Here is a 22,371-nt window from a genome sequence, read left to right as displayed (position 1 = left end):
AACCAAAACCTATTGTCCTCATGATTATAGACTTGAGGCTCGGTTAATCTTTTGTCCTAAGGCTTAATGATTAAAGGAGCAGGCAGATAAGAGGATGGGGGGGTGGGGTGGGAGAGGGTTAAAGGCAAGTGAGTCCACAATGCCATTATTTACAAAAACAACCTGAATCAGGGGGGGCAGAAATACTGTATTAAAGAAATTAAGTTTGTATTAAGAAATTAAGCTATAGTGTAAGAAGAGGTAAGGCCAGGGACACTCTGAAGCCCATAATACAGGGGTCCTTGTATCAGGTCCTTCTTCAGTCTGAGTCACTGTCTGTGATTTCGACAACCCCACTGCACTGGTTGAGAAGTGCCTGTTGATGCCATAGTTACACGTTATTCAGTGGTCCCTTTGGCAGCCGAGTTTTTTTCCACAAACTCAGCACCCTCTTCATCATTCTTGTATTTTAAGTATCTTTTTGCAGGGAAGTAATTACTTCTTACTCAGAGTGGAGTTGAAATTTGATCCCATATGGCGTACTAGTTAAGGGCATGCTAGCTGCTGTAACAAGCAAATCTTCACATTTCAGTGACTTAACACAGTGGAAGTTTTTTTCACTCAATAATGCAAAACAGGTGTTAAATGAGTGGTTTTTCCTGTGGGCAATTTAGAGACCAGGCTCCTCTTCTCTGTGGCTCTGCCAACCCCCAGGAGCCCTTTTAAGAGAAGCACAGAACTACCACTCAGATTCCACTGGCCAGAATTCAGTCACATGGCCACACCTGACTGCAAGGGATGCTGGGAAATGTAGTCCAGCTGTGTGCCTAGGCGGAAGAGGAAGTGGAGGAAGTGAACAGTCAGCCAATCTTCCCACAGCGAACCACAGGCGATAGCCCCTGCGACGCCATTAAACACCCTCCAGCAGATGGAGCTCTTTGAAAGCCTACCCATTAGAACTCAGTTCTGTGTCTGTGGGCTGCGAAGCAAATCTCACTTCCGTGCTCCCTGTACCTGGAACAGGAGGACTGGCTTGGAGGCCCATTTATTCATTTATTTAGCAAACAACTGCAGTGATGCGTAAGACATGCTTCCCGTTCTCTGGGGGCTTTCTGTGTTTCTGGAGCTAACAGACTCAGGAGGAGAACTGCTGAACAGGGGGATGACGCCAGAAGCCCACTCCATGCACCTGTGGAGCAGGAGGTTGCCTTGGAGTTTCAGCTAAAGACCCACAGCTGAGATCAGCTCACGAAAAGCCTCTTCACTTTCTCAGCAGGGCACTCTGCCTTCTCTCTCCAGGGCTCACCGAGAAAGGCCAGACCTCTGACCCTCACCACCTTCGACCTATCCCACTCTTTCAAGCAGGTGCCAGGCTCTGGGAGCTGGAGCTTATGCACAGGTGAGTTATTTCTGTTATTGATGCGTGTGGCCATGAGTTATTAGCATACGGTAGGGTTTCTCAACCTCAGTCCTTTCGACCATTGGGACTGGATAACTCCTTGCTGTGTGTGGAGGAGTTGGAGGCAGCCCTCTGCACTGTAGAATATTTTGCAGCATCCTGACTTCTAACCACTAGATACCGTTAGTGTTGCAGGAAGTGACACCCGACAGAGGAGATTGGACGCTCAGACAACTTTGTTAGAGGAAGGAGAATTTCTTGGCCGGTGCAGCGCGTGGGGTTAACAACTCCATGCACGATCTGCCCTTGGCTAGGTTTCTTTCAGCTTATATACCCTTGCAGTGTCCATGCAAGGGGCGCGTAATTCCTTTGAGGTTTCACGTGTTCTTCATGACTCAGGATGGGAAGGGGAGCTTTGGGGTGGGGGGCTGCAAGAGAGGAGGAATTTCCAGATCGCTGGTCTTATCTATTTACAGGTCGTTTTGCCTTGTAGAACCCGCAACCTTGGCGTTATCAGCACTGTTATAGAATGCTTGGAGAGATGGGACACCGAGGCTATAAACAGAAAGTAGCACTTATTGATGCTGGCACCGGCTCAGCGGATTCCTATCCAAAGGCTGAGCCCTGATTGTAACATAGCAAGTAGTTTTACACAGTCTCGTTATTCCTACGCAGCTACAGAGATAAGGAAAGACATCAGTTGGAAAGCAAGCTATGAATCAACAGATGTGAGCTGGACAGTCCTGGAGGTGGGGGAGAAGCCAGGAATGGACTTTAACCGGCTGAGTCGGTCATTTCTGCAGGCCTTTTCCTTTGCATTTTTCAGATGCCTCCTCTCCTCTCTCATTCCCCCTTCGAGACTCTAGACATTCTATTTTTATGCTGGAGTCTCACATTCTCCGTCTACACCTTCCTGGGGGATCTCCTGATAGTGGCGGGTAAAGTACATGTGGGCTGCAGCTCGCGGCTGTACTGTGGCTTCCACCATGCCTTTTAAGCTTTTTATCAGCAGGGGCAGCAGATGTGGCCCTATCAGGCAGATTCCTAGGAGTAGTAAAACTGTTCCTATTGAGGTTTTAAACCTACCGAAGGCCGAAAACCATCCCCCCAAAAGGCTACTGGGGTGTCCTACAATTCGATTCAATCTGACACTAACTACTCAGAGTCGGCACAGAGCCCACAGGTTAAGGGCTCAGTCTCACAAGACAACCCCTAGTTTAGATGCCAGTCACAATTAGTGGGTCCCCAGATTACCCACACTTCTGTCGGATTTGGCTATAAATCTGAGGTTCCCACGACCCCTCCTCAGGTTCAATAATTTGCTATAACAGCTGACAGAACTCACGGAAACCCTTTCCTTACTTTACTGGTTCGTTATAAACTTTATAAAGGATACAAAAAAGAGCCAGATGAGAGGTACCTAGGGTGAGGTCTAGAAGCATGCTGAGTGCAGAAATTGCTGTCCTCGTAGAGTTTGGGGTGTGCCACCCTCCTGGCACTTGGCTATGTTCACTACAGAAGCTTTGAACTCCTCTACTTAGCGTTTTATGGAGGTCCTATGACATAGACATGATTGATTAAACCGCTGACCATTTCCAGCCCCTCTTCCTTCCACCTGGAGGTCAGGGATGGGGCTGCCAGTTCCAACTCTCTCGTCACATGGTTGGTTCCTCGGGCAATCAGTCCCCTTGCTGAAGCTATGTAAGGGTCCTCATTAGCATAAATTCAGGTGTGGCCGAAAGGGGCTTGTGAGGAATAACCGAAAACACTCCTCTTACCCCTATCAGGAAATTATAAGTTTTAGAAGCTCTTATGCCAAGAACTGAGGACAGAAACCAAACATATATATTTCTTATTCTAGCACAACTTCACGGTAGAGAATGAGTGTGGCCACAGTAAATTGGAATGATTTAAAGTCAGGAGACCCAGCTTCAAACCCCAGCCGTATCACTCATCGGCTGAGCGACCGTGATCAAGTCCCCTCGTCCCACCCTGTTTCCTCATCGGGAAAGTGGGACTGCTGCTCTTGGTGAGAGAATTCACGCGACGTCATCTGTCCTTGTAAAGCTGGTTGAAATCCAAGACAGATGAGCTTCTTGCACGCAAAAGCATCTGACACTGAGTCTGTTTGTGAACGGCGATTTTCTGGATGAATCAAATAAAGTCAAAAGATGCTGGGTGTTGAGCAAGTGGGGTTTATGTGCCTGCCTCAGTGTGGACACAACATATGCTCCCTGTAAATGCACAGAGCCTGCCAAAGAGTTCGGTGCTATTTGAAGGCACCGAGGAGAGACCCCTGAGGGATTTAAATAAGCGCGGTGGCGTGATAGCTTAGGCCTCTTTAAGGATAAGAAGTGTAAAATCCAATCCTAAACTGATGATGGTGTCCAGGTTCACTTTACCTACAGAACAGTACCCTAGTGCTATTTAGTGTTACAGGGAAAAACAAACAAAATAAAACACCAAAACAACAACAAAAACCCCATTCTTGGGAGTACATGAAGCCTGATGGCCTTTCTGTGAGAAGCCCTGCTTGGTTTTGGATTTCAGGCAGGTTTGTGAGGGAAGCAAAGGGCCTGGTCCCATGGAAATTTCCTAGTAGGATTTATTTTGAAGCAAAGGTTTGGCGGCCCTGGCTCAGTCTCTTTGGCTAGACAGTGCCTCTTTGAAGAGAGTCAAAAACAGCAGAAGGATGGGAAATGGTCTTTGAATGAGCTGGTTTTAGTGGAATCCTCTTCTTCCGAAAACTGCCGAAAACCAACCTAGGCATCCCTTGCGTTATGGAATTCAACTCAACTCACCCGTGGTCAGCAGAATACTGTCCACCCCTTCCCCCAAGATGTCCTTGCTCTAATTCCCGGAACCTGTGCATATGTGACCTGACATGGCAAAAGGGACTGTGAAGATGGGATTGAGTTAAGGACCTTGTGAGGTGGAGATGATCCTGGGTTATCCGGTGGGCCGGTGTCATCGCGTGGGTCTTTAAAATCAGAGACCCTTTCCCAGCTGTGTGCAGAGAAAGACATGACGATGGAAGAAGAGATGCAATGTTGCAGGCTTTGAAGATGGAGGACGGGGCCACGAGCCAAAGAATATGAGCTGCTAGTAGCAGCTGGAGAGGATGAGGAATAGGTCATCCCCTAGAACCTCCAGAAGGAAGGCATTCCTGCCAATGCCTTGATTTAGCCCGGTGAGACCCATGTTGGACTTCCGCCTTGCAGACTGTAGGATAACGTGTGTTGTTTAAGCTACAAAGTTTGTGGAAATTTATTACAATGGCAATAGAAAATCAATGCATAATCTTTCTTGAGCACCTACTATGTGCCCATTCCTGGGATAGAATCTCTAATCTTCATGACCACCTATGACATTGAGCTTGTGATCTCATTTTACAGATGAGGAAACTGAGGCTCAGTGTGCTGGACTGACATCCGAGAGGCCCTGAGCCAGGACGGCTGACTCCAGGCTGCCCTGAGCCTCTGGCTGCTCACAGGTGAGATGGGTGTGTAACTACTCTAAGTGCGAGGTGAGGACTGGATGTGAATGTGTATGCAGTGCTTGGCAGGTGTTTAGTCAATAATACTTCTCTCACCCCTTTTCCCAAACACCAGATATCCTAGCAGGCCTGGCTGTTAAGTGAGTGATATTTTCTTCCCAAATGTCACTATAAAATCATTACCAAATCACCCCTGGTTTCCTTTGGGTATAAACCTCCTCCAATGAATGTCATTTTGGTGAGGAAATGGCTACAAGGGTCTCATTGGCAGAACTGGGAGGCAGAGCTCCTGGATTCTCACTTCGGCCCTGTCTGATTGCTGTGTGACCTTGGGCTGGTCACCCCACCTCTCTGTGAAGTCTCCCTACAGTGCCAGCCTCCAGGGAGCCCATGAGCTGACGCTGGTCCCTATCCAGAGTACTGACCGGGCTGGCAGCTGCTCTAATATCTGTACACATGGCCTGAGAGGTCACGCACAGGCTCTCATGTCAAGGTCAAATCCATGTATCCAAAAGGCAAAGGAGAGGATGTCTCTCTGCTGTGATTCCTTGTTCTTTCTTACTGCTCCTCCTCGGCTCGGCCCGGTTCCTGGCCCAGGGCTGTGACAAGGGAACCCTGGGTCATGGTCCAGCCTTGGCCCAGCACTGGAGTCCTGTGTTCCGGCCTGGTTTTGCCAGGGGGCAGCTGGCTGATCTCAGGCTGGCTGTTCCTTGAAAGGAAGCGTGTGGAACTTACAGCTGTGAGGGAAGATGGGGTTGCCCAGAGGTCCCCCGTTCTTCCTGGAAGTCCCCTCCCTCCCCCCCAAAAAAGCCAGAAGAGAATTGTTCCTAGGCTCAGCCTTTCTCACATTTTGCTGTCAGCATGGGAAGGATGGGGTGGGGGTGCCCCCATAATGCTGCTCACTCTACCCAGTTGAATCACATCCCTTAACAAGATAGATTAAAGGCCTAACCCCCAAACCAGTGAATGTGAGTGTTTGCAGCTGTAATTAAGTGAGGTCATGCTGGATTAGGGTAGCCCTGCATTCAGCGACTGGGGACCTTATGAGAAGAAAGGAATTTAGACACTGGCACACGGGGAGAAGGCCACGTCGTGACGGAGGCAGACGCTGGAGTAATATGTCTACAAGCCAAGGAATGCCAAAGATTGCTGGCAACACCGGGAAGAAGCTGAGAGGGTAAGAGAGGATCCTGCCCTAGAGCCTTCAGAGAGAGCACAGCCCTGCTGACACCTTGAACTTAGACTTCTGGCCTCCAGAATTATACGTTTCTATTGTTTGAAGACCCCCAGTTTGGTTACGGCAGCCCCAGGACCCTCACACACTCACTGGCTGCTGTTACACATTTCTCAGGAGTCAACATTTTGAGGAAACACACGAAAATCAGCAGATACGCCTTCACGCTGGACATATCCAAATTCAAGGACTGGCCTTTATTCATGGCGTACGTCCTTCTATAAAGGGATGGTGGTCAATGACGTTCCATTTTACAGATGGGAACACTGAGACTGGGCTGTACAAGCGAGTCCTCGGCGATCACGGCCACATCTCCTGCCACCCGGTCTAGCCAGTTCTGAGGAAGCAGAGCAGCCTCCTTTTTGCCCAGATGTTGGACCAAGTCCTTTGAATTCCCGGCAAGAGGGAGAGGTTCACGAGAAATTTCAGAGCTCAAATTAGGGCAGTCGACTGTGGCTCTGTAACCTGCTTTGTGGCAAGCCTGAGCAGTGACTGTGGCACAGCTCTTTTTCATGAGCATAAACTGCCCTCGGCCCTGTTGAAACAAATGGGCTCCGTGCCCGAGGTTGTGGCTGCAGGAGTCTCCCCACCCAGTGACCTCTCCTGCACTGTGTAGACCCTGTTGTCTGCTGGCAGCACCCACAGCAGTGTACCCTTCCGGGGAGGGGTTAGACTGGGCATGTCCAAACCGTCCCTCCCTAGAACACCCCAGGCACACACGAGCTGCCGGGAAGGCCAGGGTCACCCGTGCACAGCCGCAGGGGCCCAGAGAGCACCCGCGAACGGCACCACCTTTGAGGCTGGAACCCCATATTTCAGAAGAGGACACCGAGGTCCCAAGAAGAGTGCCTTGTTTAAGTCCCAATATTTACAGCCTCCCATGTTGACAGAGAGGCAGGTGTGTCCTGCGGGGCACACAGCGAGTGCATAGGAAGTCAGGGTGTGAATGGAGTGTTGGGAGATGGCTTGGGGCGGAGAGGGTTGAGGCCTGGGTACAGAGGGTGTCAGGGACTGTTCTGGGAGTCGGAACTTACTTCTGGAAACACAAGAGGACTGTAGCTGGGGTATGAGGGTGGTCAGCTCACTATTTAGGTCCAAGTGACATTAGAGGATCAATTTCACCATTGATCCTCTAGTCCAGGGGTCCCCAACCCCTGGGCCATGGACCGGTACCAGTCCATGGCCCGTTAGAAACTGGGCCACATAGCAGGAGGTGAGTGGCGAGAGAGCGAGCGAAGCTTCATCTGTATTTGCAGCCGCTCCCCAGCGCTAGCATCACCACCTCAGCTCCAGCTCAGATCGTCAGGCATTAGGTTCTCATAGGAGCACCGGTCCCTGGTGCCAAAAAGGTTGGGGACCGCTGCTCTAGTGCACGTCATGCTCGCTTCCTGAAAGTACGTCTGGTAACTAGCGGGCTCTCCCCGCCGATGGCACCTCTGTCATTCGATTTCTCAGGCTCGACACCCAGAGGTCATCCTCGATGCCTCACTTTCTCGCATCTCACATCCAAATGCTGGGCTGTCTGTTACTCCACCCTCAACATGCAGCGTGAGTCCGGTCGCTTCTCCTACCCCACGGCCTCTACCTGGTCCAAGCTGCTGTCACCACTCATCCAGACGGCGCAGTGGCCCTTCCCACTGCTGTCCCGTGAGCCCACACGCACCTCTGCGGTCTGTCCCCACGCAGCAGGCTGAGGGACACTCGGAAAATGACATCAGTTGGCTTCTGCGCTTCCTCTGCTCAGAAGCCCCTGAGGTCTTTCCATCTGTACTGAGACAAATAGTGTCCCCAAAGAGTCACAGCCATGCAGAGCCCGTGTGACCTTATTTAGAAATAGGGTCTTACATTGCAGATGTAATCGAGTTAACATGAGGTCATACTGGAGTAGGGTGGGCCCTAATCCAATGCTTTATAAGAGAGGGAAATTTGGACACAGCGCAACACACAGACAAAAAGGAACAGCAAACATGTGAAGACAGAGACAGGTTGGAGTGATGCAGGAACACCTGGAGCTCAAAGCAGCAGAAAGGGTCCTCCCCTAGAGCCTTCAGATGGAGTATGGCCCTGCTGGTACCTTGATTTTGGACTTCTGGCCTCCCAAACTGTGAGAGACTAAATGTCTCTTGTTTTACGCCACCCAGTTGGTGGTAATTCGTTACAGCAACCCCAGGACGTGAATACAGTGGCCAAACATGGAGGGAAAGACTGCATCCTCTATCCACCTGTGAGACCTGCAATGCCCATCATATAGCAAAGGCTCTGAGAAGTCCTGCAGGGAAGGGCATGTTCCATTTTCCCAAGCTTATTCAATCATGAAAGCATTCGTTCCCACTACCCTGTAACCTCCTATGAGATACACTTTGGGAAATGTTCGACAGAAAAGCCCTAAGGTCCCTCCCGGATTGAAAATTCCATGGCTTTCGAGTTGGAAGCCAAACTATGAAACAAACAGAAATGTGTGTGCATAATTGACTATTATTTTTAAAAATAGCCCAAATGCTCTTCCATGGGGGGAGACAGATCAGATCAGGGAGGAACAACAGCTCTAATGAACTAATCAGACGTGAGCTCTTCTGACCTCATGGGAACCTCCATCTGAAGTAGGTTGCTGTGTGAATGAGAACAATTGTGTTGTGCGGGATTATTTCCTTGGGCTATGTTCCTAGAGGTGGAGTTGCTAAATCAAAGGCTTTGCATTTTTAAGACCTTTGACACATAGTGCCAAATTGCTCTCCAGAAAGTTGTTGTGTGGATTTAAACTTCCACTAACAGACCAGTGGTGCCTGTCCCCCCATCCATGCCAACACCGGGCATTATCGAATATGACATCTGTAAGTTGTCCTGTGTGTTTTGACCACAAAGGTAAATAAGGGTTTTGTTTTTTTTTCGAGTTATCTGAGTTTCCATTGAGTCGTGCCCAGAGCAGCCTGCCCACTAGCCCGTCACCGCCAACGCAGGACTCCTGCCAGTGGCCAGGCAGCAGTGCCCTGAGGTCAGGCCAAACTCCTCTGAGGAAACGGCAAACCTCGCTCAGATTTGGCCTGAAATATTAAACTCTGCAAAAGAGACGGTTCAGTGTCACAGGATCCTTCCGCGGGGGCAGAGCTGGATAGGGAGACGAGGTTGGGGTTTGTAGTCAGGAAAACACGGGGTTGTCCTGGCTCGGCCCCTTTCTAGCTCTGGGACCTTGGCGACTCACACGAGCTCTTTGTGCCTCAGTCTCCTCATCTTTAACGTGCGGTCACGACAGCCCCCCCCCTCCCTCTCTGAGTCACGCCAAGGATTCACTGGCTTCCTGGTTGTGAGATGTGCTCTGCTCACGGAATTCTGACGTGAGCCAGTGTTCCAGAGTCCCGTCGAGATGGTGTCGCCAGGAAATGTAGCCACCAGAAAGGGAAAGGCAGGAATTCAGATTTCGACTTGCATTTCTCTCAAACATTGAAAGGGATCCACTCTTTAACCCGCAATTACGTTTCTTAAAATCCTGCTTGCTCTCCTCCTAGCTTCGCTTACTTCCTGCCATGACTCTAGAGCTCCACAGGTATTCACCCCAGACCTCACCCCAAAATCCAGCTTTCGTTTTTGCCTCTCGCCCCCTCCTCTCCCCTCGACTTGGCTTTCGTTACGAAAAAGAGCTTCCTCTCTCCAGTTGTGCTTGAGTCTCACGGCCTCCTCTGGAACCTAGATGCTCGCGGTGAGGGGAGCACCCCCACTTGTGTTCTCCTGCCTCTGTAGGTCCCGTTTCCACTTACATATTCCCCAACTCTGTCTAAAATGGGGAACCAGTCTGGAGAAAACAGAACCCCTATTGTAAAGCAGAGGCAGGGGAGGCTGAATAGGCAAAGACAAAAAATGCTTCAGCTGGTGGGGGCCCATTACGTAAGTGTATCCACATGTGTGGGGCGCTGTCCAGCCACCAGCTCTCCTTGCCTTCCAATGGCTTATCCTCTTTTAACTGAAGCCCTCCTAACACCTTTAGAGGTTTCCCCTTAGTAAATGTATTCTTTTCTCCCTCCTATCCTCCCCACAGATCAGTGAGAGAGGACAAATTATAACCCAAACTTTGTGGCCAGACCAACATGGCGGCCCCCAACCTCGGGAAGGACAGGAGTAGGAGGTTTTGGCGGGGGGTGGCTAGTCCCTGCCTTGGGAGGGTCGAGTGGGGGGTCTTGTTCAGCAGATGGCTCTTTCTTCAGCCTCTTTCCTCTCATCGTCAAAGGGCCTTGGTGGGTCCCCAGTCATGGTGCTTACGCAGTATGTGTTCAAATGAAAGTCCACCAGAGGTCCTCACCCTCCATGCTGGCATCCCTGAGAGCGGCAGGACACGGAGCTGTTTCCTATCTCCTCAGCCCCACCCCTCCTCTCCCCAGAACCTCAGCCCGCTCCCCAAGATCTGCTCCTGTGCTTTGGTCTCCAGCCCTGAGGGGAGGGTGGGAACAAGGTTCTGGGTGGGGAAGAGCTGGAGCTATGGGGTCAGCCTGGGGTCAGCCTGGGGTCAGCCGACTCCCCACTGAGGCCTCAGGTAAGGTACTGAATCTCTCCGAGCCTCAGCTTTCTCATCTGTAAAATGGGTGTGAGCACATCCACCTCCCCACTTTGCAGGGCTCTGTGGAATCTAAAACCAGGCACACTTTAGATGTGGCATTGGTGACGACAGTGATGAAGTTGGCTGTCCATTCTTTCCCTCACTGTGTGCCACTTATTAGCTATCCGTTCACCGCTCTGTGCTAGGTGTCCTGACAGCTCCTGGAGCTACCAGGAGGAATAGAGGCTGATGTGGTGGCTGCCAACTCTGTACCTGTCAGTCACAACCAGTGAGCTTAGAGCTGTGATGAGGTTACGAGGCCTATGGGCTCTGAGGAGGGGTCTAACTCCACCTAGAGTAAGCAGGAAAGGCTTCCTGGAAGAGATGTGTCTGAGCCAGGCCTAAACAATGAACAAAAAGTACCCATTCTTTTTTACATTCATTTGATTAACAAGCATCTACTTCACATCTACAAAGTACAAATGCTGTGTCAGGTGTTAGAAAAACAGGCACATAAAGTGTTGGCCCTGGGAGGTTTGAGGCCAGGATAACGTAGAGGACATCTTTGACCTTACTTTCTAGGCCAGCACAGGGCTCAGGGCTTGGCCAAGCTGGGTGTGGAAGTACTGGTAGGGCTGGCCCACACCCGAGGGTCACAGAGCCAAAGGGGCCCGGGGGCCTCACTCCATTAGGTATGTCACAACCATGTGGTGGAATAGTATGCAGCAGGATGCAAGAAAAGTTGGGTCTCAATACGTGCGGAATGATCTCTAAGATAAATTAAGTAAAAACAGCAAAGTGCCAAACAGCATTATGCCGCAGATACATACGTGAGCATACATATTACGTGTGTGAATATATGTGTGTGGGTGGGCAGGGGCTGGCCAATAAATCACTTGGAAGCCCCTCATCTGAGACCAGGCTCCTGGGGAGGATGTTTGCTGATAATCTGAGTGGCCCACACGGTTGCAGAGAGCCAGCCAGGCCTGGTGGGGAAAGGAACAAGGCCCAGAAGGAGCAAACGAGGCCCACCCTGCCACTGTGTGACACTGTGGTAGATGCGTGCAATATATATACAAACGTGATGGAATGCAATTTAGCCCTGCAAAAGAATGGAGTTCTGATACATGTTACAACGTGGATAAACTTCGAAGACATGCCTAATAGAAGAGCCAGTCACATGTTGTATGATTCCATCCATATGAAATGTCCAGAAGAGGCAAATCCAGAGAGACAGAAAGGAGCTGAGTGGCTTCCAGGTGCTGGAGGGAGGGGACTGGGGAGTGACTACCAATGGGTGCAGGGTTTCTGGGGAGATGATAGAAATGTTTTGGAACTAGGTGGCGGTGGTGGTTGAACAACACTGTGAATGCACTAAATGCCGCTGGGTCACACAGCCGGGAGGTAGCAGGGAGGGGAGGTGTAGCCACGTCTGTCTGTATTTAAATGGTTAGTTTTATGTTTTGTGAATTTCACATCAATAAATCATTTAAAAAGAAAAACAACTCAGATGCTGTCCTAAGTGAACATACATCTAAGCAGTTTGATCCAATAAGACCTGGGCCCCAGGGAGGTCACGAATTTGCGTTTCTAGGTGAAATCTCCTGACTCGTAGATGTGAGGGGCTGACTGTAGGTGTTTTTACCAATGCTGAGGGAGCCAGACCCAGGTTGGAGCCACCAGCTCGCAGCCTCTGCCCAAGATGGCCAGGGACAAGATGTCCACCCTTGGTCCAAGCACCTGGACAGTCACTTCCTTAGGCTTTTCTGGGGGAAAGGAGGACAGATGGAAAAGTACCTCCCAGCAGGAAGGATGGGCCAGGCAAACATGAAGATGCTGGTGGTTTTCAAAGACACGAGCTACAGCCTTTTAAAATTTCATAGGCCTCTCGCCATGGATAAACGCTTTCTGGGGCCATTGCAAATGTTTGCCCTGGTGGGGCTTTGTTATAAATGGACTTAGTTTTGTTTAGTTGGTTACATTTTTATTTGGTTTTTAAAAAAATCCTACAAGACCATCTTAACTGAGAACACCGTGTTAGTCCAGAAAAACCAAGAAAAGAGCAAACAAGATGGATGAAGAATCTAACCACCCGTTGCATATCGGGTCTGGCTTGAGGTCTTGCCTTGGCTGCAAAGCCCTTCCCCAGACTAGACCGTAAGTGTCACTACCATTTCTTTAGTGCCTGATATGTGCCAGGCAACCCGGTCAGTCCTTTATGGTTCAGAATCTTTCCAGTGGCTATAAGAGGCTGGAGCTGTTATCATGTCATTTTTCAGGTGAGGGAACCGAGGCACAGAGAGATGAAGGCACTTGCTCCAGGTCACACAGCTGGGAGATGGCAGGGAGGGGGGTTGTTGCCATGTCTGTCTGCCTCTTTCAACCATATCTCATGGCCACTCAGACTGAGAGCCAAACCTGCCCACAGAGCAGCCCTTATGGAGGCCACCTGGTCACTGAGCTTTCTGGGGTACTGTGCTGGCTGGAAAATTACTGCATGGCTATCGCCCATGGGAACATAGGCTATCGTCCATGGGAACATAACATTCTAACAATAAGCTTTCTGCTTCCGTACCCCTGCTTGCACACCTGACCAGTGGGTTGACAGGTAGTGAATAGGAGAAAAATAGACCTTTGCGTTTAAGACAGAATGAGGAATGGGATTTAGGGCTTAAAAACCCTGTACCTCTACATTTCGGGGCTGCTTAATTTGGGGTCTGCGTACCCCTGGCAGACCCAGCTGGCTGAATAAAGAGCATGTTTCCTATAACTCACTGATTTCTGGTGGTCCATGTGTCTTTCGGGGGCTGGCAGCTACAACAGTACAAGCAGAACCCCTTGCCAAATGGCCTTCAAGGCTACCCAACATGCAACTATCGCCTGGTGCCCAGATGGCTGGGTCTCACCTAGGCCGAGGCCAGGGAAAGTCCATGCGTGGCAGATGCTACACCTGCTCTCACCGGCCTCCAGGACCCCTAACAACCCACCCTGGAGGGAAATGCCTTTGAAGTCACTGATCTTCAAAAGTCTGTCTGTTCTGCTCCTGGCCTTTGGAAGAGCCTGCTAGCCCCTTCTCTAAGAAATCTTCAGATGAGTTTCTGCCCCACTCTTAGAGAGAGAGAGAGAGAGAGAGAGAGAGAGAGAGAGAGAGAGTGTCTGTCTGTCTGTCTGTCTGTCTGTCTGTCTTTCAGCACCTTCTCTGAACCTGGTAGCGAGAGTCATGAACTAACCCTAGCATTCTCTGGTTTTACCCAGTTCCAAGTCAAAGTTGATGTTAAATGCTGAAACTCACTGCCCAGCTCCCAGCCCTTCTCTGCCCCGGGGCTTTCGCACAGCTCTTCCCTCCCCACCCTACCCCGCCCCCTGCCCTTCCCAGATTCTTCACTCTCCAGGATGTCCACCCTAAGGTTCCTTCTCTCTTCCCGCTGCTGTTCTTTTATAGCATGTATCACAGTACAGAGTTATAATTTAATTTCTTGCATTTGTGTCTACTGAGGGCAGAGGCCTCACTAGCACACAGTAGGTGTTCAATAAATATTTGTGGACCTACTGGCTAGATGAGCCAACAATAGAGGAATTTGTTTTTGTGGCCTGAACAAGTATGAGCATTTGCTGTCTTGTGGCGCCCTCTGGTGGACTTAGTGCAGATGCCAGGCTGAGGGCCTACCCCTTTCTCTCCCGGCAGCATTGGTACCTCAGCCTCATGCTTCCTGGGACCTGGCTACCAAGGTGTGGCCACATCAGTGACATGTGCAAGTCCAAGAAGTAGCAAAAATTGGTACTCCTGGAGTTCTGTGAGCTGCTTGTGGATGACCAGGTGAGTTGGAGGCCAGCTACCTCCTCACATTATTATTATTATTATTGTCATTATTATTAATAACATTGCCATTAGAGTCATAGACTGGGTAATATAGCCACGTAATGATTTAACAACCAGGATACGTTTTGAGAAATGTGTCGTTAGGTGATTTTGGTGTGCAAGCATTATAGCACGCAGTTACACAAACCTGGGTGGTATAGCTTACTGGAATAATTGTGCTACTATTTTATATGACTGGCAGTGCAGTAGGTTTGTTCACAGCAGGATCACCACAGACATGTGAGTGATGTGTTGTTCTAGGACGTTATGACAGCTATGATGTCACTAGGCCATAGGAATCTTTCAGTTCCATTATAATCTCATGGGACCACCATTGTATATGTTGACCGAAATGTCGTTATGTGGCACATGACTGTGTTATTGGATAGCTAATGTTAATAATGCTAAACATTAAATGATCACTGTGGGCCACACATGGGTCCCTGAGCAACCTCCCCTGGGTCCCTCAGGGCCCAATTCCTTCCCTCCCCACCAAGTGCCCTAAGTAGTTAGTTCTTCCAGGCTTTTGATGGAGACAGTGATGAACAAGCCCCAGTCAGTAACCCAGCTCAGCACGCTGGGATTTGCATTAAAGCTCATGGGGAAAGGTTTATATTCTGAGCCAGGGAATGTTAAGCTACATTACAAAAAGCATTTTTATTCTAGTCAGAATGTCTACGTGGAATCCATCCTCTTTCTCTATCTGTGAGAACCTGGGCACTTCATGTAACCTCCATAAGCCTGTCTTTTGGTCTATAAAATGGGCACAGAAGGTCCTCAAATAACGTGTTTCGTTCTACGTTTTGTTATAACACCAATGGAAAAAAAAAAAAAATTCCTAGCCAGGGGCACCGTCTGTATGGAATCTGCACATTCTCCCCTGTGGGTTTTCTCTGGGAACTCTGGTTTCCTCCCACATCCCGAAGAGGTGCATGTGAGGGGAATAGGTGCGTCTACATTGTCCCAGTCTGAGTGAGTGTAGGGGTGAATGTGTCCTGTGATGGACGGGCGTCCTGTCTAGGGTGGGGTCCCATCTTGTGCCCTGAGCTGCTGGGATTGGCTCCAGCCACCCGTGACCCTGATCTGGAAGTGGATTGGAAATTAATGATCTGACTTGTTTTTATTAATCGTTCTTATATATATGTATAGCTCACATTTGTTTCAATTTTTAATATTAGAAGCACTTTGGGTCCTTATTTAGAAATTTGGTAAAGTTTTTGTGACAGAAATATGCCTTGGAAAATTAACTCTTGTTTAGAGCAATTAGCCCGGTGTAAAACTGGTTTTGTCATATGTTGTTTCACTCAAAGTCACAGTTTCCAAGAACCTATTAACGATGTTAAGTGAGGACTTGCTGTACATTGTTATCTGCTTCAAAATGTTATAGTGACGATATAATCGGATCAGGTATAGGAGGGCACTTTGGAAACTGGAAATGTCAAAATGATGCCTGGTGATCATGTTCTTATTTAACCTTGCACTTGGAGCTTTTCTTGGAACTCAAGAGAATCCTAAGGCCAGGTGAAGATGAACCAGCTGGTTTGAGCTGTTTTGTGAGAGGGCTGGTTGTTGCATAGTAGCCTCAGTTTACTCACACACATGTGAATGTCTATCTGTGGCCAGATGGCATGTTGAGCTCAGCCATCCCCTGTCAGGCACCTGTCAGGAGAGAGAATTTTAGAGCAGGTGTGCCAGCTTGCAGGTCTTGCCCATGACACAGCAATGCCTAATGGTAAAGTCAAGATAACACTGTGTCATTAATAAGCCAGAGCTTCTGCGCCATGTCCCCTTCCAAGAGGTCCCCCAGGAATCTCCCTGTTGATTTGATAATGCCTCTGGGGCTTAAAACACTCCTGCAACTTAAGGGACTTCATTGCTGAGTGACCTCCCTCTTCAGGATGGCTGGGATTGGGGAAACGGGCACAAGACATTCCATGATAGCCAGCGAGAAAGGTGCCATGACCAAATCTGAGAGCGGCTGGGTCACTGGATCTGCAGGAAAACGATTCTCACCCCCTAAATGACACCATTGGAGGAGACCACTCCCCACTGACTGAATTGTTTCCTGATTAAATGTAAGAGCTGCTTTTTCCCCACAGCCACACTTCCTAAAGGCTTTTCTCATTAAGCCATAAACAGTTCTCAAAATGAGTGAGTTCTAAAACGTCCTTTAAGAGTAGATTGTAAACAGCTCAACTCAACAGCCTGCTTTCCAGATCATGCACTTTTTAAAAAGTGCTTATTCCACCAACGTATGACTTTAAAAGTGAAATTCTCCAAAAGGCTTGTCACCTCAATAAGTCCAAGTGCTTTCATTTTCCTATTTTTCCTTTTGTTTTTCTGACTTACATAGATGTGTGTCTGTGTGCATATAACCTTGACAGAGGTGTGGAAGTGAGGATTCTCTTCTTCACTTATACCAGTATGTTTCAGTATTGACAAATGGTTGTTTAATACTTAGATTGAGTGGCCACCGTAGGCTAATTAACTCTTCCCACATCGGCCGGCATTAAGACTTTGTTACTCAAAGTGTGCTCTGTGGGTCGGCAGCATCAGCGTCCGTTAAGGACGTAGAATCTTGGGCTACGCCCCAGACCTGCCAAATCAGAATATAATTTTACCAGGATGCCCTGGAACTTGTGTGTACATTATGGTTTGAGAGCTCTAGTTCAGGGTTTGTAGAACACTGGATGTATTTGAATAGGAGTCCTTGGGACGACATGGTGATGTCCTTATGAGAACAGGGCCTTGCGGGATATTCATGTTTGTGGATTTCCACGTGTGGGACTATGGTGCAGAAAAATCTGAGGGGCTCTAGGGTCCCAAGTAAATGTAAGTGCTTGTTCCCATCTCATCTCCAGTCAACCTTCAAAGTCAAGTTTCTTGGGAATGTTCCCGTACTAAGAAAAAAATCTATGCAGCAAAGCATCTACTGTCCAACTTGATCCAGAGATAGATGGCTGCAAAGTGGGCCGGATATTTTTAAGAACTACGGACTGATGGTCACAGGTAGGGAGATGGCAAGTAACAGTGGCAGTATCAAATTTCCTTTGTCAGAACGAAAATGATGCCATCCCTGGTTTGTGCGGTTGTTTTGTCTTACCTGGAGTTGCTGTGTTTGTGTTATTTGGTAAATGTGCAGGGACCGAGTTCGTTCACTCCTGTGAGCATGCAAACATTTCGGTAGTCTTTGTCTATAAAGCTCTGGGAGGTTCATCTGTTCTGTAGCAGGCTTGTGAACATGTCTGTTTCAGAGAACTTGTCACCAAATGGTTCCCTTGACCCCGGACTGGGTAGAAGCCCACATCTCTTCCTTCTTCGCATGTTCCACATGATGTTCTCAAGGATGACGATCAAAATGAGGCAATGTAATAAGAGAGGAAGCACAATTAAACCCAAAACATTTCATTTTATTTGAATGTTGTTTATCAATTTGAGGTATCAAAAAAATCTTCCTCAACACAAAGTATGTGCTACTAACTTACATTTTCATTCCCTAGAACATTAATGTAGAACTCTTTGCAAAACCCTCCCATAGCACTCATCTCAGGTGAGTTTTTCTTTTTCTTTTTAAGGGGTATGCTGTTTCTTCATGACTTTGTCGTGATGGGTTTATATTTCTAAGAATACATCCTCTTCATCTAGGTCATCGAGTTTGGCATTAAAAGAATCCTACACCATGACCAAGAGATACTTATCCTTGGAAAGCAAGGATAGTTCGATAAATGAAAATCAACGTGATACACCACATTAACCACATAAAGGATAAAAATCTTATGGTCATCTCAATAGACGTAGAAAAAGTGTTGGACAAAATTCAACACCTTTCATGATAAAAACTCTCAACAAACTAGGACTAGAAGGAAAGGACCTCTGCCGGATGGGAGTGGGGTTTGTGGGGCTGAGTAAAAAAAGGGAAGGGATTGGGAAGTATAAACTGGCAGTTATAAAATAGTCATGAGGTTGTAAAGTACAGCATGCAGAATATAGTCAATGATATTTTGATGACTATGGTGTCAACTGGGTACTAGACATGTCAGGGGGATCACATCATAAGTTATATAAATGCTGTACACTGAACCTAATATAATATTCAACGTCGACTGTAATTGAAAAATAAAAAATATTTTAAAAGGAAAGAAAATTAACTCAACATAATAAAGGCCATATATGAAAAGCCCACAATTAACATCACATTCAACCTTTAAAAAACTGAAAGCTTTTCCCCTAATATCAGAAACAAGGCAAGGATTCCCGCTCGTGTCACTTCTATTCGATATAGTAATAGAAGTCCTAACCAGAGCCACAGGCAAGAAAAAGAAGTAAAAGGCATCCGAATTAAAAAGGAAGAAATAAAATTGTCCCTGTTTGCAGACGACATAATCTTATATATTGAAAACTCTAAAGACTCTACCCCCCCAAAAAAAAACCTGTTAAAACTGATAAATTCAGTAAAATTGCAGAATAGAATCAACATGCAAAAAAAAAAAATCAGTTGTGCAAAAAAAAAAAAAGTTGCATTTCTATACACGAACAACAAACTATCTGGAAAGGAAATAAGGAAAGCAATCCCATTTACATTAGCACCAAAAAGAACAAAATACTTAGGAATAAACTTGATTAGGGAGGTGAAAGACTTGTATACCTCAAACTACAAATGATCGATTAAAGAAATTAAAGAAGACACAAATGGAAAGACATCCCATGTTCATGGACTGGAAGACTCAATATTGCTAAAATGTCCACACCACCCAAATCTATCTACAGGTTCAATGCCATCTCTATCAAAATCCCAATGGCATTTACAAAAATAGAAAAAAAAAATTCTAAAATGTATATGAAACCACAAAAGACCACAGATCGTCCAATTAGTCTTTAGAAATAAGAATAAAGCTGGAAGTATCACCCTTCCTGATTTCAAAATATTATTACAAAGCTACATTAATCAAAACAGTATGTTGCTGGTATAAAGACAACAGACAGACTAATGGAACAGAATAGACAGCCCAGAAATAAACCCATGCTTATATGGTTAACTGATATTCAAGAAGGGTGCCAAAAATACACAATGGGGATAGGACAGTCTCTTCAGTAAATGGTGTTGGGAAATGATATCCACATACAAAAGAATGACACCACACCGAAAAATCAACTCAAAATGGATTAAACTTAAATAGATCTGAAACTATCAAACTCCTAGCAGAATACATGAGTTGAAAACTTATGTCCACACAAAAACCCATGCCCAGCAGCTTTATTCATAACTGCCAAAACTTAGAAGCACCCAAGATGCCATTAAGTAGGTGAATGGATAAATAAACCGTGGTCCCTCCAGACAATGGAATAGTATTCTGCACTGAAAAGAAATGAGCTATCAAGCCGTGACGAGTCATGGAGAAAACTTAAAAGCTCAGTGAAAGAAGCCAGTCTGAAAAGGCTACAATACTGTGTGATTCCAACTCTACGACATTCTGGAAAAGGCAAAACTGTGAAGACAGTAGAAAGATCAGTGGTTGCTGGTGGAGGGACAGGGATGAACAAGCGGAGCACAGAGGATTTTTAGGGCAGTGAAAATAGTTCGATACTGTAATGGTGGATACATGTCATTCATTATACATGTGTCCAACCCATGGAATGTACACCAAAAGTGAATCGTAGTGTAAACTGTGAGCTTTGAGTGATTACGCTGTGTCCATGTAGGTCCATCAGTTATAACTAAGGCACCGCTCTGGTGAGGATATCCATAGTGGGGGAGGCTGTGCATTTGTGAGGACAAAAGGTATGTGAGAAATCTCTGGACCTTCTGTTCAATTTTGCTGTGAACCTTAAACTGCTCTGAAAAAAAATTTTTTTTAAAAAGGACAAAGGAACAATTAAAAGCTCTTGGAAATTAACGTTATCGTAGCCTGAATAAAATATCCAGGAGAAGAGCTAGAAGACTGAGTTAAGGATACGTTCCAGAAAACAGACAATAAGAGAAAAAATGAGAGGGTTGGTCCAGGAAGTACTATGTTCAGTCTGTAAGAGTTAAAAAATAAGGCAGAGGGCGAACTTCCCAAAGATGAAACACAGCATGTTTGCCAGAAGCAAAAATCACATCTCTCAGGTAGAAAGGGGCCACCATCCATTAGTACAGGGCACCAAGGCAGATCACTGTTAAACGTGAGGAATTAAAGGCTAAAAAGAAGATATTAAAGGCTTCTTGAAATTAAAAAAACAAAAAACAAAAAAACTAGGTCACATAAATAGAAACCAGTACTTGGATCCTCTCATTGGCCGCCCTGGACGATGACCAGGAGTGGTGTCTCCAACATGCTGAATGAAGAGTATTGAACAGAGAATCCACAGTCTGGCCAAACCATCAACCAAAGGTAAGGGTAGAATAAGGCATTTTTCGGACAGGCTAAGGTCTTGAACACTTTAGTAACACGCCTCTTCTCAAGGAACTACTGAGGAACGTGTGTATTGTACCCACTGAAGAATGCAGGAGCCAGGAAGATGCAGAAGCCAGGAAGCCAGAGACTGAGCACAGGAGTCTCGGGAAGACATCTGCACAGCACACCTTGAGAAGCCAAGGTGGCCAGGAGCAGGAGCGGAAAGCTGGGAGGCTGGGCAGGAACTACCCCATCACCAGAGAGGCTTGTGGGGGTGGAGAAAGACCGAATGATGAGTATACAGGGCACGCATGAGGCAATGTTATCTCGGGGAAAAGTGAAAAGCTATATACATCACAGGACCCTACTTGGTTTAACAATAAAATATTTAGTCATCGTAATATAAACTGTATAGTGAACAAACGTGGGATGTAAATGCACTGGGTGAGTGGGGAGGGGAAGGCAGAGCAGGCTGTGAATCCAGGAGCTCTGGGAAACCACGTGTTCTCTGGATTGAAAATGCGCTGTGCATAGAACGTTCTTCTGTAATTTTCTCAGTCTTTCCATTGCGCCTGGAAGCCAAGCTGTTCTCTTACAGACCAAAACTGGCTCAGCTTTCGGCTAACTGAACCAAGCTTTATCTTTCCTTGTCTTTGGGCTGTCTTTGTTTAAATTGTCAGTTGGATGGATAAGGAACAATGTGGTTTTAAATCTGATCCTGTCAATGCTGCAGGTAGCTTACCCTTTCATTGAAGCACCTGCACACTACGTTTGTAATCAACGTGGATTCTATGGGCTTCTCCTAGGCTATTTTTCAGGGTATTTTTTTCTGCTTAAGCACCCAAACTAAAATTATATATAATAGAAGATTTAGCCACCTTCCTGTTTGGATAACATTTTCATTTTCCATTTTAATGCAAATGTCATACTTCTCTGAAATGAGCCTACGTGACATCCTAATAGGAATACAAATATATCGCAGCAAAATTCTACAGAGCCACAAATACAAACCCGAGAGTAGCTGCTGGCCTGGCGTCCAGGCTCAGGGATGTCTCCATGTCTAGGATCCTTTGTTCCTGCACATCTGAAAGGCCAGCAAGTGCCTCCTGGAACAGCGTGCATGCAGCATCTCTGTGGCGTGCACAGTTGGTCGTCCATTCATGCGGCTGCCCATCTTCCCTAGCTCGCTCTCTTCACACATCTCTGGGTCTCTCAAGCACAAATATTAGACAAATCTGTTGAAGCTTTAAGTAGCGGACATTCTGGGTTGAAGAGAGATATTTTTTTAAACTGTTTTAATTTCAAAGAGCACTAAAAAAATTACAGGAATGTTTAGCATAAAGCTAAGGAGGATGACGTGTGTCAATTTAAGAGTACAATATTAAGTGTGGAGGGCAAGGTGGTGAGGGCAGTTACCTGAATGCGGCTTTGGAAACGGTACAGGAGTGACTATGACAGCCTGGGTGCTGGTGTTAATGAGCCAAGGAGAAGCCAGCCACTGAACA

The 22,371-nt window shown here is 47.1% G+C and overlaps 1 protein-coding gene across 3 annotated transcripts in view; it reads left to right on the top strand.

The window, feature by feature from the left end:
* Positions 1-587: 587 nt before the first annotated feature.
* The window catches only part of KIAA0513 (KIAA0513 ortholog), a 111,918-nt gene continuing 90,134 nt past the window's right edge, over positions 588-22,371 (top strand). For 2 of the 3 annotated variants that reach the window (XM_039888749.1, XM_039888750.1), the window contains exons 1-3: positions 588-1,378; positions 4,774-4,871; positions 14,319-14,450. The gene's annotated coding sequence lies outside the window, so the exon portion shown is untranslated. The remainder of the gene's footprint in view (positions 1,379-4,773; positions 4,872-14,318; positions 14,451-22,371) is intronic. The other variant, XM_039888751.1, reaches the window with a different exon arrangement.

Source organism: Pteropus medius, unplaced genomic scaffold (assembly GCF_902729225.1).
Source record: "Pteropus medius unplaced genomic scaffold, Ma_sr-lr_union100, whole genome shotgun sequence".
NCBI lineage: Eukaryota > Metazoa > Chordata > Mammalia > Chiroptera > Pteropodidae > Pteropus > Pteropus medius.
The sequence above is the reverse complement of the archived record's forward strand: the minus strand, read 5'-3'. Positions and strand labels throughout refer to the sequence as shown.